Genomic DNA, 14,265 nt, shown 5'->3' with positions numbered 1-14,265 from the left:
TATTTCCTCTTAGGTCCTTAATAAGAAATCCCGGGAAGTGTCTTTTAGTATCGGCATCGTGTGTGACGAATGGCGCACGCTGCATTAAGATGTTTTCTCGGGATTCCGTTGGGTGTTTAATGTAACCCTTGAACTTCCAAGTTACAGCACAAATATCTATCCTGCAAGGGAAAGTAATCTTAGTGTTTGCAAAAACGGGCTAGCTCCCTGAAATCCTGAGTATATTTGGCGAAAGTGCATCGCGGAAATTCATGCTGCTTCATTTTTAACACCGACGCTCAACTTCAAACGCTTGTAACCCAAAAGAGGTACTCATTGCGCATGCGCCTGTTTTAAAAGGACGTTTCGAAGTCGACTTTTATCAGCTTAACGATGGTGAGTTTCTGGGACTTTTTTTCCATTGAATAAATCTACCATTCAACAAAGTCGTTGATCCTAATATAAGTCTCTTAAACAACAACACATTTATGCCCCCGACCGAACAAATTGAAATTGGTATCTGAAATGCCAGAAAGACGGCGCACACACACCACATGAGCCTGTTCCTGGCACACTGATCCACAGTTGATCATACAAGTTATTAATCCGCGTACAGGATGTTCGTGTCACCAACACCAGTGCAAGTCATTTCAACTCAGCCGCCCAGAGCGTTTATAGATCGTTTTCTCCATCGTGCTGGATTCATGGGAAAGGTTTCTGCTCCAGCGAGCATCGTGGTTTTTAATTACTACCATGTAATTAATATGCGCAAGATGACAGAGAAGATCATTACTACCGTGTAGTAACTAAATGTCACAGTTCAGATTGTTGTCGCGATAGGTGGCACTGTGACTAAAACGTGATAAGAATCTTATAAGAACTTAGTAAAGATTTTATTCCGTTCTATTTACATGAACATGTGCATTTGTTACAAGATTATTGTCTATTAAGAGTCTTAAGTAAGAATCGTATCGGGACATGGTAGTCTGATGTATCTCAAGGAAATGTACATAGAATTTACCTCTAAACTGGTTTCAGCGCTCTTACTCGTCCGCAAGACTTATGTCAAACATGCTTACGTTTCGTAAGGCTGGGTTTACATTGAGCTACACGGTATAAGGCATAGTCAGCGAACAACTGCTCCACAAGGGGACCACTGTTCGCCGGCGTGTCCGTAAACCGTTTCGCTCTGTCAACACAGCCCTATAGGAATGAACACGTAAACAACGAAGCTTGCTAATGTACGTATCACTTCGACCCTACGCATAGAGCGGCGCACATAAAAAACTCACCATCTACATGTGGTGTTAATGATACGAGATGATCGAGGTTACACAATTTTCATCGGATTTACTCGGACTTTAAGGATTTATCTCCGCAAAGTCGCTACGCCATTGTGATCCAGCTCAACATCATACCAAGCGAACTTGTAAGGTCACTCGCAGTCCTGTGGCCCATCGACCCTACAAACTCGTCCGCAGATTGCCATTCCCCAATGACTCTGGTCCATGGAAGCAAGTAAACGAAGCGAACGGCGCGGTGTTAACTTCCGCTATTCGTGATGCCTCGGTATTAATACAAAGGGTACACCAGTCCTTTCCTGACCTCCCTGGACAACGATTGCTCTCTGGTCGATGCCGCATCCCGCTCCCTCATCAATCACTCCGTGGTCAGTGGCCACTTCATTTTGTCGTATATCAACAGCTAACTGGTAGTGATTATTTTAAGATGAGGTGTGTTAGCAGGCTAGCCACAATGGGCAATCTATCAGAGGACCACTTCGTTACTCTTGACATGTGTTCATTTCAACTGTACTGTTGCGAATATATCAGCACATTTCCTTTCGAAATGTATGACCTTGTACACTTGTTAATCGGGCATGGTAGCGCTGGACTGAGATCTGAGAGATTACCATTGGTAATAAGAATTATAAAGTGTGTTTGACTGTATACTTTGCATGGTATGCTTTGAAAACTGGTCTAAACGCATAATAGTCAAGACTATTGCCAGTACAAAAATGTTTAGCTAAAACTGATCAGCTATGAAGGAATCTAAATAAAAGAGGCTACTCGTGGTCTCGAACATGAAACATATTCTACACGTACCAAAGGTTGCTTGAAGGGTACAACGATATGGAATGCCTTCATTTAAGTAATCAGCGAAGGCACGATGGCCCTTTGCCTGATAGACATACGTTTGGTCAATGCGTTAGAAAAAAAGACAACTAAAAGACGAAAGCGACAGGAGGATGACTTATATGATCTACTTGCCAAAGAAATATAATAGCCTTTGGTATTTGCAACACATATCCAATGAAAGGCTCATTTCAGGGAAGCTGTCGCAACGATGCCATTTGGCCAATAATCCTATTATGAGAGAAAGGCGGACGCTGCGAGACTGAGAAAACGACAATCTGACCTTTTTGGTATTCCGGTAGCGCCGCTGTTGATAGAATTACTTACAAAGCGATATATCCTGGTATGACGATGGCAATAATGTTACAGCACACTACAGTTGCTGGCACTTTAAACAAGAATTAGAATGCGTCAGACCAATCGTTTTGTCATAAGAATGTCCAGAAGAATAATAGGGCGATTGTCGCAATGAGGAATGGTGTGTCTTCTGTATAGATGTGAGAGAATTGGCTTGTTCGCTATAACCAGCTCAGTCAGTTGACTTTGTGGAAAGTTTCTCGTGAGATTGATAGCTTTAGAACAGTTTCGTCCATCAATCCGATACACGTCATCAGCACTATAGAGGCCCGAGTTTCGAGTTTGATCCCGATTGGTATAATGTTTTGAATATAAATGAGTGCAAAAATTAATACTTCTGTATGCATCACATTTCAAATGAGTTAATCTCCTTAATATACAAGGTAGTTCTCGCGAAATATTTGCACTTTTCTCTACAAGGTCATCATTCAAAATAATCGGTCCATCAAGCTATCCAATTTCACGCAAACACGGGATATAAAAAACTGGTTGAATTCCAGTTTACCAAAGGAATTTGCTGATTGTTACTGGATATAGCCAAAGAAAAGTGTTCGTGTTCTGAGGAGTAATTACCTGATCTGGCGATAAAACACGGTATTACTGTGAAATCGAGTTCTGATCTGATTTTAATAATTTATTGCACATCGGTTTGCCATTGATTAAACGGTCTTAAAATAATTGCAGGACGTAATCAAATGCTTAATCAGATTTTGTTACCGAAGCCATTTGTTTGAGAAACGATACATTATTTTGATTAAATAGAGTTAAGTGTAAAAAATCGCTCTGGTTTTGCAGTGATCATTAAACAAGGGACCAGTGTGTTGTTGCAGATGTACATCGCAAAGTATTGAAGTCATTGTTACTCGTCTAGTTTTGCAAGCTTCGTGTGCGCACTTTCAATCATTCGCTTAAATAATGTGCTATACTTGATATATCATGATTTCAAACATTGATTTTTGTTAATTAAAGGACAGCGGACTGACTCAGGGGTCAGGACGGGGGTTCGATATCGGAAAAGGACATAGATAGAAAAGGAAGCAAGAAATCTTAAGAGGTTTCGAAGAATCCGAAAGGTAGGAAACTTCGACTTCACAAGTTCGATCCCGTTACATTTTGTAGAGCATTCATGTACAGGGGGCGAAGTGGTGAAGTGATAACTATTCTGATGAACCTCTGTGGACTTCGTCCTTTTCTTCTATCCTATCCCTTAAGTACCTCTTTACAATGCCTTAGGCCTTTACAGTCCCTTGATTCATTGGCCTTAATTCACTTATTTTGTAGGGGAATATGTTGCAGTGGGCTTGTTTCTTCTTTCAAACTTCCAACTGAGGTTAATGGCAGCTGACAGAATGTTCAACATCTCAAATTTGTTCATGGTTTCCTATTGACAATTATTAATAAAAAATCTCAAACCGTACGGGTAATTGATGCTCACGGCTTTACATTACCGGTAGAATATTTCATTGCCCAACCACAAAACAATATTTTAGTGTGTTTAATTGGTGCCGATGGCTATAAACGCCTTCAGGGGATATTCACGTCGTGTTTTAGCCCAGAGAAATCCTTTGTTGTTCGAACCTTGTTCACATGGCCGAGGCCCGATTGTTCAAAACAAGTTTTGCCACTTACACGTACACTGGCGTCAACCTAACTTGGCGTTAATTCTAACGGCTTAACTGAAGGAGATAACGTCAGTAAAGTCATTGCCAGCGTTAGTAACAAACTTTTTTTCGACATCAAGGTCCTGGTGTCACCGTTGCCTCAACTAATTAATGAGCGCTGACACTTTTAAAGAATATTTATCGGCAAACTAATGCGACTGGTTGTGCGATTGCTGCCATCTATGTCACTTTATCCGTCGAGTCAAGCTCTAAAAGATAAATATCTCACACCACATTCGTATCCTAAAAGACCATAGTTAGTAATGGCTTAAATTGGTAGCTACTGGAAAATCCTTGTAGAGCGACATCTTCCTCCGATTACGCGATCGAAGCCCTGCATGGAAATTCGATCAATGCATCCGGACTATGTGATAATTCCCATACTCCTAATACCAAGCAAAAAATCAACCGCGACATTAATATGGCATTACCCATGAAAAGGTATGATTATGTCCACTTGTGCCAGAAGGACATGTATAAATAGCGGAAAGAATCCGCAAGAATGGACTGATTCTGCGTAAGTGGACACGGCGGATCTCCATACAGCGTGTACTTCTCTGGGAGGAAAAAAATGCGTCTCGAAGAATCTGGTCACTGGTACTGCCATGGGCGACGGCATGGATGGTGTGATTCCCACTGAGTATGGCAAAGGTCCAGTTATATGGATGCTACTGGGTTTATTGATATAAAAATTATGAACGACGTTGTTATAAGATTAGGTTATGAATGCTTTATCGAGGTATCATGGGTTTTTTACTAGAAGATTTCCTTATAGTTTCGACGAAAGGGAAAAAAACACTAAAGTTAAGCTCGTGAAATCTGGTCGCTTACCTCAAATTATCCAATATGGTTATCCTTTTTCACTGATATTTCGTAACGGTAATCCCTGATGTATCGTTTCAACTCTTTTGTGGTTACTCACTCTATCCTACTGTCCGTTTGTAATTCTTTTAATCCTAAAAAGAAATGAAAAATAGAGTTTCGTTAGGTAACCTGAGGCATACAGACAAAATTGACAACTTATTAGAAAATGGCATATTCCCTATACGAACTGCGAGATATTGAAACTGGATATAATTACGAGTTGTGTGACTTTATGTTATCGACAGGAGCCTACGCATTGACCAATACAAGAATTGTATCCGCTAACATTTTCAGTGAAGTTGGTTTCTAACACTAGTAATAATGCACACTATTGCCTCAACCGTATTCGTTGCGATATATATTTTCAACGAGTATAGCACCGTGTCATACACAAGTGCACGGTGGGGGATAAAAATGTGGTTTAGAGAGGCATGTCCTTCAACGCATCAGAGATTAAAGCTTGAATAAAGTCCTATGTCCCCGGACACTTTATCCTTCGGACATACTTTCCTGCTACACCGGCTTAACACTGAGAAACACGACCGAACTACGACGCGCATAAGACCAGTTTTGTTAATCTAGCTCTTTAGAAGCGAGCGCTCCTCGTTGTCAAGTATATATCGATAATCTAATTCGGAGAAAAATAAATCCATCCCACAGAAACATGAAACTTGATTTATGTGGAGGGTGAAAATGATGTCAGCCACCGCGCTTCAAGAAGTCCGGGAATTTTTTTCCGACCAGGCCGATATTCTGCAATAAGTGCATTGTCGTGTACTTATGCGGGAACAACGTAGTTAGTCGTGGAGGCGACAGTTTGTTCCATTACACCGTCTCGATTTTAGCTGTGCAGTTCTTTCGCCATTTGTATGGGAAGAGAGATAATAGCCTCTCACTAGATTAAGCCGCCTCCGTCTCTTTTATCATTTTTCACAATAACATTAGTGGACCAAAGAAAGCAAGTACATAGATACCAAACTTGGTGAAAATGTCAATAAGTTGAAGAGGAAAAGACGTAATTGCGTTGACAATCCATTATGTCGGATGGAGTGTACGGTTATCTTTTGCTGCTTTCGTATGGAAGTGTTGATATTACACTTTATCCAGATTAATATGCCACCATATCGCCTTCTTATGCATTCAGACGTTTTTTGCTTAGTGGACATACCAAAGCATGTACAAAACCTGCTGAAAGAGGCAATCGGTTTGAGGTCAAAGTCTATATCTATGAACGCGAAGAGGAAGGTTAAAGGGACATTCATCATCAACATGGGCAACTAAATCTGACCCTTTTGTAATTTGTTTCATGGGTAGAGCGAAAACCCTTCTAAAAAGTCTTCATTAGACAGCTACAGCCCTTCTGCCTGTCTTGCTACTGGATCTGATCGGACTATAACCACAGGCTAAGTATAGTGCTTTAGGCCATAGATACATTCACATTTACGTATACCAACATGCATATTGAAATATTGTCCTCTTGTAAATGTCACTTTGATCTACCTTTTCAAAGACAATATCAAATTTTCCATTATTCACGTCTGATAGCATTTCCTACAATATCCTAACCCACCAATAGAACAAACACTGAAAACGTTTAGTACTATCAAACCGCGCCAGAGGCAAAGGGTGAAATATGAATGCACGATCGAATACAGGCAGAAGGCTGGAAGGAAGTTCAAATACGTCACCACGAATCCTGCCGACACTAAGTGACTATGCCTTTCTGCACTCCTTTCATACTTACCCCTTACATTTGCTGAGTTTATTTACTAACCAGAATTCATGAAATACCAACGTTACGTTTAATGATTTTATGTCTACAGCGTGCACGCAGCGGGCCACGAAAAAAAGTCACAAACCATTCTTAGGTTTTTCCCGAAAGGCGTTATTCAATGTTTTGATCGATCGCCTGAAAGGGCATAGTTGTGTTTACCGCTTCTCAATAAAAGCTGTGCTTCATCCGCAGATGACAAAGAATCATTTGCGGTATTCTAATAGCTCTCACAGATTATTATCAATTTTTACAAATATTTCATAGAATTCCCGGAATGTCGCAAATTTATTTCTTCAGCGCCGGCGGAATCGAGGGACATGTTCTTGAGTTCTGTTCGACGTCACTGCCTGATGTATCTATGCAGTTCAAAGGCCAAAGTAACCGATTTTTTTCCGACAGTCGGATCTCTATGATACCGTGATGGCTTTGTGAGGAATGTATTTTCAGCTCGTGGCCAATGATTCCAGCCCGCTCTGACTTCATAGCATCCCCTTGAAGAAATCCTCCACATTTCGTGAATAACTTTAACAGCAATGGCATTCTTGTCCTGGCGATTTCTGACCCCAGATATTGGAAATTAAATCCGCTAAGTGGTTTTCAAAGCATTTCCTCGTGAGGCCATGGTCATTACTCACCCTTTACCAATATCATTTACACTAAAAGGGAAAACCACATGACCGCTGACAAGTGACTTGTACGGTATTTTAGGCTTTGCCTTTGGAAAGGGGATCTCCCAAAAATAAGACATCCAATTAGCGTTTCGTGGCCATCCTTATTTCATACTTGGTTTTAAATGAATAACTTTTTTTCAATTCATTTTCGTATATATGTACACAATGTACGAACACAATGTCTCACTTCTTTTGAAGCTGAATAACATCTTAGAAATATATCCTTTTTGCATAACGTCTGAAAAATGTTATTTTCTTTAAAACCGTTTAGTGCAATAAACAAAGTTGTGATTTGACTTTTGAGTAGAGAAATCCCCAGCAAGCAATATCAAGCGTGTATTCCCCAATAAGCTATTCAAGTGACATGCCGTTTTCAGAAGTGTCTTCATTTTACCGACAGTTCGATTCTACATATAGGTAAGCGAGTTAAGGATGTCATCAACGGAGGGAGGCTTGTAGGCATTGCCAAACGAGGTTGAAGATATCGTTAAGATTCTCATATGATTCTGATCTAACATCTTATTCAGATTCGTTACTGATGTACATTCGGTAGAAGATTATTGTTAGAACAAGATGAGTTAGATGCTTGTCGTACTGGATATGGGAGGTCATCAGATTTAAACGAAAGAACCGTAATAATTTACGTTTCAATATCTGGTTCACTTGACACTGTCCTCTCAAAAAGAAATCCAGAGCCGCGAAGACCTTCATAAAAGCCATTTTAGCTTCTCCGGCGTGGCATCGCAATAAACCCATCGAGCAATTTTTGTAACCTTTGATCTCAACGGCATGACCACAGCCTATTTTCTTTGCGATTTTGCACCAGAGAGTAGCATGCAAATGACAATAATTTTTCTGCTGTTTGGTTTTGTGCAACATCTAAGGCGAATGTTCGTGTCCTCCATGCAAATTATCTGTAAGACACGTAAGGGTAACGGCAAAAATCTCGGCTCACTACAAAAGATGCTGCTGTAAGGCTAGATTATTTGTGAGATAGAGTGCTACGTTAAAGGTAATTACGCGACTGCGGGTTTTTTGCGGGAATTCCCGTGACTGCACATCAGCTGTACTTGTACACAAGTGTCCAAGTGCCCGAATATGAACGAGACCATTGACATACTCAAGATGTGGTTTTTGTATAGCACATTTTTCTTTTAGGACTAACTTGAAATGTTAAGGTGTGTAGCTGCCGGTTTGTTTCTGGCTGAAAGTCTATACGACGGAATATTTTTTTTCTAATGTTCACCGGGTAGCATGTTCCCAAGATATATGGTTCTATACTATAAGTATCCCCGGGTTCGATGTACCACCATGTGTATTGGTCTGCCAATCCCGTTTTTAACAAACTTTTTATCGAATGACTGATCCGAAACCCTGACTCTGCCAGTGCCCCTATCCCTTACCCTACCAACTCTTCTAATTCTGCATCTAAACCTGATCGACCGGCCTAATATATTTAAAACCCGATGAATTTGGTCTGATATCGTAGGGAACATACGTATGACCTCGATCTGATGCAGTGAAGAATAGTCCGTTTTCTGAATTCAACAAACTTTAGCGATGCATTTTGACTGTTATATTTTCGCCGTGAGGGTCAAAAGTATATGATTTTGCCTCCCGGTGAACGTTACAATAACAATCTTCATGTAATTCAATCATGCCAATTTTTCAAGATTGCGAAAAGTTATCGGCCTATTTCTTCACGTCCGTTGCCAGTATATTATACATTGTTGTGTCATACTGTAAATGTGCATTTGCATCGGGAGTCAATGCCTTGCCGTGTATTCATAATTTGTCTGACGTCAACCTTGATTATTATGGATCATATTTCATATCAGAACAAGTCATTCAATAACCTGAAGGCATTTTGTTGAATATCCAAACATCATTATGCCATTTATCGCGAATAATGAAGGTAATATTGTGAATTTAGAACATATTATGATAATAATACCTACAGGCGCTTCAGAGTCTCTGCTTTTTTGTAAAGCATTGCGTTTCTTAATAATTACGACTAAACATATTTGAACTTCATCAAGCGCATCGAGTGGTTGTAAACCGTTAGTCAAATAATTGAAATTCCACGCTTCCAAGACACCAGCGGGAATTGCTGAAACTTTAAAAATAGATCTGTGGCACTTTCAAACATTCTACTCAATAATCACCTTATTATAGGTCAAGGTCACGTTTTAAATCATTTGCTTCACTTTCGTCGATTTCTTGGAGAAGATCGAATGGTTGTTGTTGAAATAACATTTCGTTGAGTTATAGCTCTAAAATTATTTTCCATTTTGCGTAGCCGTCTATAGCCAATTGACTCGCATTTGCTACGACACTGAAATAACATAATTGTTTTGAGAAAATGTTTAAGTCATGGGATCAACTTTTCATAATAGAGTATTTAACTCTGCTAATGAGATTGCAGGGTTGACGGAAATAAATTCAACATTCGGAAAGCGAAATGATTAGTGCACGACATAACACTGCAATCGTCATAGAACGTCATCATTCAACAATGAACGACAATGCACGAGTTTACACTTCTTATTTTGAGAAATCTTTGGAATTGTCCGGGAGCGAAATAATGGAGGGATGCGCTGATCACCACATCACAACAAAAATGACATGTAAAAAACATCAGTTATTCGTAAAGAAGACCGACATTCCTTTACTCGGAGAGCCTGTGGTCTCTCGGTCTCAAATATGTTAGCCCCTAAGCAGCCACATTGAAATTCCTTGCGAATCTCGATTATCAAATTAACTCACATTTCCGACTGATCTATTCAAGTACCACGCCCAAGGTGAAAGGGTTTGAATGACTCGGATCACGAATTCGCGGCTGACGCGTTATCAAGGTGCGTAGGCGGGAGCCAGGACTAATTATGTCAGGATTACATAGGATGTACATTTATGTCTATATATCGAATTTGAAGAGACAGTGTTTGAGTTTCAGTTTGACCCCTGTGATTTTGAAAAGTATGTCAGATCAAAATCCCACGTAATATAATGTAGTCTCACTAAAATCTTCGGTGATATAATGTAGTCGCTTCAAAATCCCGGGTATATAATGTCGACATATTAAAAACACGCACCATATAACTATCGTCACTCCAGCTTCAGCCATCGACCTCAAAATCCAGACGGACGAGCGCTTTGGGCTCTACAAAGGTATAACACAAAGTAAAGTTTGACACCGATTGATTATTGCTCTATCCTTTAGAGTCTTATGGAACTGCCATTTCCCAGCTCGTGAAATGAGGCTGAATGCATTTCGATAAGGAGAAATATCTTAACCAGTAACACAAACAAACTAGAACCTAGTCCCTCCACATTTTGATAAACGTGATGTTATTACACCAACCATTCCAAACATGACACTCAGCTCGGCCTTACCAACCATTATAAACATGATGAAGCTAGATAAATCCCATTGACTACATTTAAAAAAAAAGAAGTCCATTATCCAATAATTCGATGTTTCCCGCTCAAAATCACAAAAATTGAAAATGCAATTACAGGTACATTTTTCTAATTATTAAATATTATTGCCAATGATTTTTCAAGAAAAACGGGATAAATGTGATTTCAGGAGTTAGTCTTAATGCGAGTGAAACATATTAATGCTGACATGATTGTAAGCGTACCGTATAATCTATTTCTGGTAACTCATTAGAATCATGCCTTGCATCACAACACAGAGATATAAATCTTTTAAAAAAAAGAACTTCGATTTTTAAAATTTATCACCGACATTTTCGAACATCTCCGGTTAACCCGTAAAAGTAGGCAAAATGATTTACCAGTGTCTCGAAAAAGATTCAGCACAATATGGCCTTGATGAACGTGACAGACCTTCGTACAGCTCGTAGTTAAAATGTGCTTATCCTCATCCGTTTCCTTTCGATACTGTTTATTATATGCAACCTTAGAACAGATGTTCCTGAGATATTTGTTTTCATTATACACATTCTTCATGCAGATTTATCTGTTAGATGAAAAATAAACTGCCTAATGTAATAAACAGAGTATTATCAGCACAATAATAACGGCATAATTGCAATGTATTTTCCGCGATTACTGGAAAATCTTGGCAATTTCTATTCATTATGTAAAGCAGCATAACAAACACTAGCTCACACATTATATAGGAGAAAGGAAGACAACAGTCTTCAAGAGTCTATTAAGATGTGTTTATTGGGAGAGGTAAGGAACAAATAATCGACCATCAAACCAATTCGCCTTGATTGTTGTTCTAACTCTCAACATGGATGAATCGTTATTGAATTAGATTAGTTTTCGCCGGCTTTTATTTATATGCAACAGGCCAACAGGCCAACGGGCCTACAAGGCTTTCGACCTTATACGATGACGATGACGATGACGATGACGATGACGATGACGATGACGATGAAATGCAGTTATTGGGGAGAAACTCCGCAAACATGCATATTTGTACGAGTTACTTGAATACAAACACGGTAAATAGAGAAGCTGGAATCAATTTACCAAACTTATTTATATCGCTATTACATACGAATATTCGTATTTAAAGGCCTACGCAGACCATTTTCCGATTTTGGTGTCAGCAAAAATATATAAGCTCGTCTTATATATTTTTGGTATCAGCTCACACATGCCCGAGCACGCTCTCAGCCAATCTACATAGAGTTCATTGAGAAAAACTGCGACAAACTGGTCCCCTGTTGATATTTCTCCCCATAATATACAGTGTAATGATGCTTTATCACGATGTACAGCGGCTCTAATACCAAAATCGCCTATATCCTGAGGTATGTCAGTAGAAATCATTCAGTAGTCGTGAGGTATGAAAAAAAAGGTCTACACAGGCCGACAGGGCAACGGCCTAGCATGAGTAAATAAGGCAATAAGCATCTGGGGGATAACATGAGATGACATGGGTAAGCCTCCGTCAGATTAGAAACCGTTTGGCACATAGAAGATTCTTCTGCCTATAGTCCATTCGTAAATGTTATCTCCACATCGTTTGGGGTTCTGGACGACGAACTACTGGTTGGATTTCTTTGAAGCTTGGGTTTTATTGCTATCTACCTTAAAACCAAACAGGATTTTGTTCATTTCAGTGACCATGGTAACGAAATTTAAAAATAGTACGCATCTGTGTACATTGACGTACTGCATTGAAATCGAACATTTTCAGCTCTGAACGGTTTATTTCTTGACCAATCTGGATGAAATGTTCAAGTTATTATTTTTTGCATCAATCTACTCATGTGCCAAGAATGAATTAGAAATGTCCAGAAACAAAATATGGCCTATCCAGGACCCTCAAAATGACCACTGCACTTCGTTGAAGATTTTTTTTATATTTCTGCATCGAAAATGCTCAACCCCTAAAATCATGTTTGGTTTTGAGGCAAAGATCAATACAAACCAAACTTCAATGCAATCCGAGGAGTAGTTCGCCCTCCAGAGCCCCCAAATGATGCGGATATAACATTTACGAATGGACTATAGCATGGAACACCTGGGAGGTGCACCAAGAATTGGTGCCAATTAATCAGAATTCCGTTGAGTCGATCTCGGTGGATTGTGATGCTTTGCAGCTACCATAACATCGCCAATCAACATGCTGTGTGTGTAGAACTTGAGGGCTAACAATCTTGAGTCGACCTTATAGTATCAAAGTAAATTCCAGGATAGTTTTAAGGAAATGACTATTTGGCAAGCCCGGCTTACCAAACATTGACTTTTTTTACCCGAATGGAGAGCCGAGCTCAATGATATTGATAGTTGTCGAAGAGCTCATTATCATTCAATAGCGAATGACCTTCGCAATTTACCCAATGCATTTATTATGCATATCAGTGATAATCACATACTCGTCAAAAATCGATGGAGAGAAATATACACAAGAACACGAGTTTAGTAAAAGAAAGTTAATCGAGAGCGAGACATCGGCCATTGTTATTTATGCGCATATCAATTCACTGCTCTCCGATTGGCTAATGTGTTGTAAAGTCTCCGGCTCGCCAAACGGTATATTTTCAGTGCTCTTCAAACAGGGCAAAAAATGATGACTGTTCGGCGAGCGGCTTGCCAAATATACCCGGCCTAGTTTCAATAAGATTTTGCGTTCGATCATATTGAGTAACCGAAACATTTTGTTAGAAGATCCTTGATAGAGACTGTTGAGATCCGAAACTACATACTGAAGCAGAATCTTTAGTACATGAATTATGTGATACTAGTATCGTGTCTATCATAGAAGATTTTTACCCATGATCAAAGCTAACCTTTTCCTTACAGTCCGGAAAAAATCAAGTTGTCTAGAGATCAACAGCTTAGTGATCGTTTAGCCCTTAACATGTTTAAGCAATGCACAAGAGTGCATCGATTGAAAATGTTCTCCGCTAGACTACATGACCTATCATTGGTTTTAATGGCTGCATAACGCATATTCGAACAATGTCCATGATGTCCAGTAATAATCCAATCTGCCAATAGAATCCAAATTGAGTTATATTTATCGGGAATGGATAAGGGGAAACTTAGAATCGGATAGATCTGACCAGCATAGAACATTTGTTCTCGAACCGACCAATCGATGTTTCGTTATCAAACTATAAAGGTATTGAAGAACAAAGGGAAGGCGGATTAACCAAGAACTGATACAACTGGACGAGCCTATATCATATTAGCGATATCGGCACCATTCTCTCGGGGGGGGGGGGGGGGGGGGGTGTATCAATATGAACTGATGCATTTACTACAGGGCATTTTTTCGTGACATCATAATCATCTTGAAAATGTCAGCAGATACTGGTCATCCATGGGCAACCGCT

General features: G+C 39.6%; 1 protein-coding gene across 1 annotated transcript in view; it reads right to left on the bottom strand.

The window, feature by feature from the left end:
- The window catches only part of LOC135502396 (dopamine D2-like receptor), a 207,885-nt gene that overhangs the window by 130,459 nt on the left and 63,161 nt on the right, over nt 1-14,265 (bottom strand). Inside the window, exon 4 of the mRNA XM_064795200.1 lies at nt 4,964-5,088. The gene's annotated coding sequence lies outside the window, so the exon portion shown is untranslated. The remainder of the gene's footprint in view (nt 1-4,963; nt 5,089-14,265) is intronic.

The sequence above is a fragment of the Lineus longissimus genome, chromosome 18 (genome assembly GCF_910592395.1).
Source record: "Lineus longissimus chromosome 18, tnLinLong1.2, whole genome shotgun sequence".
Classification (NCBI taxonomy): domain Eukaryota; kingdom Metazoa; phylum Nemertea; class Pilidiophora; order Heteronemertea; family Lineidae; genus Lineus; species Lineus longissimus.
Note: the sequence above shows the minus strand (reverse complement) of the source record. Positions and strands in the feature narration are given on the sequence as shown.